General features: G+C 33.6%; 1 protein-coding gene across 4 annotated transcripts in view; it reads right to left on the bottom strand.

Annotated features, from left to right (window-relative positions):
• LOC106881121 (neuronal acetylcholine receptor subunit alpha-10) overlaps positions 1-1,614 on the bottom strand; it is a 275,903-nt gene that overhangs the window by 93,046 nt on the left and 181,243 nt on the right. The gene's annotated exons all lie outside the window — the stretch shown is intronic.

Raw genomic sequence — 1,614 nt, 5'->3', positions numbered from 1 at the left:
TATATATATATATATATATGTATGTATGTATGTATGTATGTATGTATGTATGTATGTATTACTGCCAGGATTACATAGATGCCGTGGAAATTTTATAAGGTAATTAAATTACCTACACGGTGTCTAGCAAAGGAAAAAATTACATAGGATATATATTCCCATTATGCAAATTACCAACAACATTAAAGGAGTGCCCAAAACAGAGCTAGTCAACCTGAGGCCTGCGGGCCGCATGCGACCCGCTTGATACTTTCTTGAGATGGGTTTATTTACACAAACGTTTTTAAAATTTTATCAAATATTAGAGATTGTAATGAAAAGTAAAAAAGAAAGATACTACTGTCTTTGCAGCGATAATATTTTATGTTGAATCAACGATCATTCGTTCCTTATTGTAATAATAGCATGAGGAATCAAATTACTTTCAATTCTGTCAGTATAAAGCGGCCCTCAAAAGACTTTCTGTGGTTAAAGTGGCTCGCAATGTATTTCGAGTTAACCAGGCCTGGCCCAGAACAAGTCATAATGTAATAAGAGTACGCGAAGAGTGGGGAGAATGTTGAAGCAGTATACACTGTTGGAACGAATATCGCAAATTGTACTCTCCGAGACTCTAACAGCTTTTCCAAAATACCGTCTTCAACTATGGCCAATGTATTCATAGAAAAGGGGCTTGAAAATGAATAACATATAATAAATCCTAAACATCAAAACACCTACAGACTACTGGCATTCAGAAATCAAAGACGAGCAACAGAAAGTAACAATATAAATGGAAGCAAATGTGAGGAATATATAAGATTAGGAAATACTGAAGCTGGAAATCATGACAACGTAATGGCAGAAATAAAACAAAAAATACCAAAAGATAGATCTTCCTAAGAATCAATAATTGCACCACTCGTTTATAAAACTGAACAATAAAATAGCAGCAGCAATAAGTAAGTAAATCCAGGTATTGCATACTTAATTGAAACAAGCACAAATATCAATAACATTAGGCTGGATAAAAACGTATATGCAGTAGCTACGGTAGTTATAATGGAAATGGAGTATTTCCTGAGATTTACTTAAATAAGGATATAAAAATCCCTAGCAAATAACAGGCAAAACAATTTCACAAGGAATTATCAAAACGAAATCTTTCTTTATTAGAAGAATATTCCTAAAGGAATCCAGTTTGTTAATCCTTTTCTGTCAGGCACCACACTTTAAAGTATTCGACATGTGGAATTGAACAGGACTCGGAAATATCTCTTATTAGAAGGCAATGAACTATATTCTGGATATGGACGAACTAGATATGATACAACATACACAAATGAAAGAAAAAATAAAGAAAGAGTACTATAGACGAGTTAGATCAATACTAAAAACAGAGCTCAATGCTAAAAACAAGATAATGGGTATCAACACTTTAGCTGTCCCAGTTATAAGCTACAGCTACAACATCCTTAACTGGGCACTAAACGAACTATGTAAAATAGACAGGAAAACAAGAAAAATAATGACAGGATATAGGATGCACCACCCAAAATCTGACATAGAAAGGCTATATATACAACGCACAGAAGGTGTCAGGGGTCTTATACAGCTAGAAAACTATTATAAAAT

The sequence above is a fragment of the Octopus bimaculoides genome, chromosome 1 (assembly GCF_001194135.2).
Source record: "Octopus bimaculoides isolate UCB-OBI-ISO-001 chromosome 1, ASM119413v2, whole genome shotgun sequence".
NCBI lineage: Eukaryota > Metazoa > Mollusca > Cephalopoda > Octopoda > Octopodidae > Octopus > Octopus bimaculoides.
The sequence above is the reverse complement of the archived record's forward strand: the minus strand, read 5'-3'. Positions and strand labels throughout refer to the sequence as shown.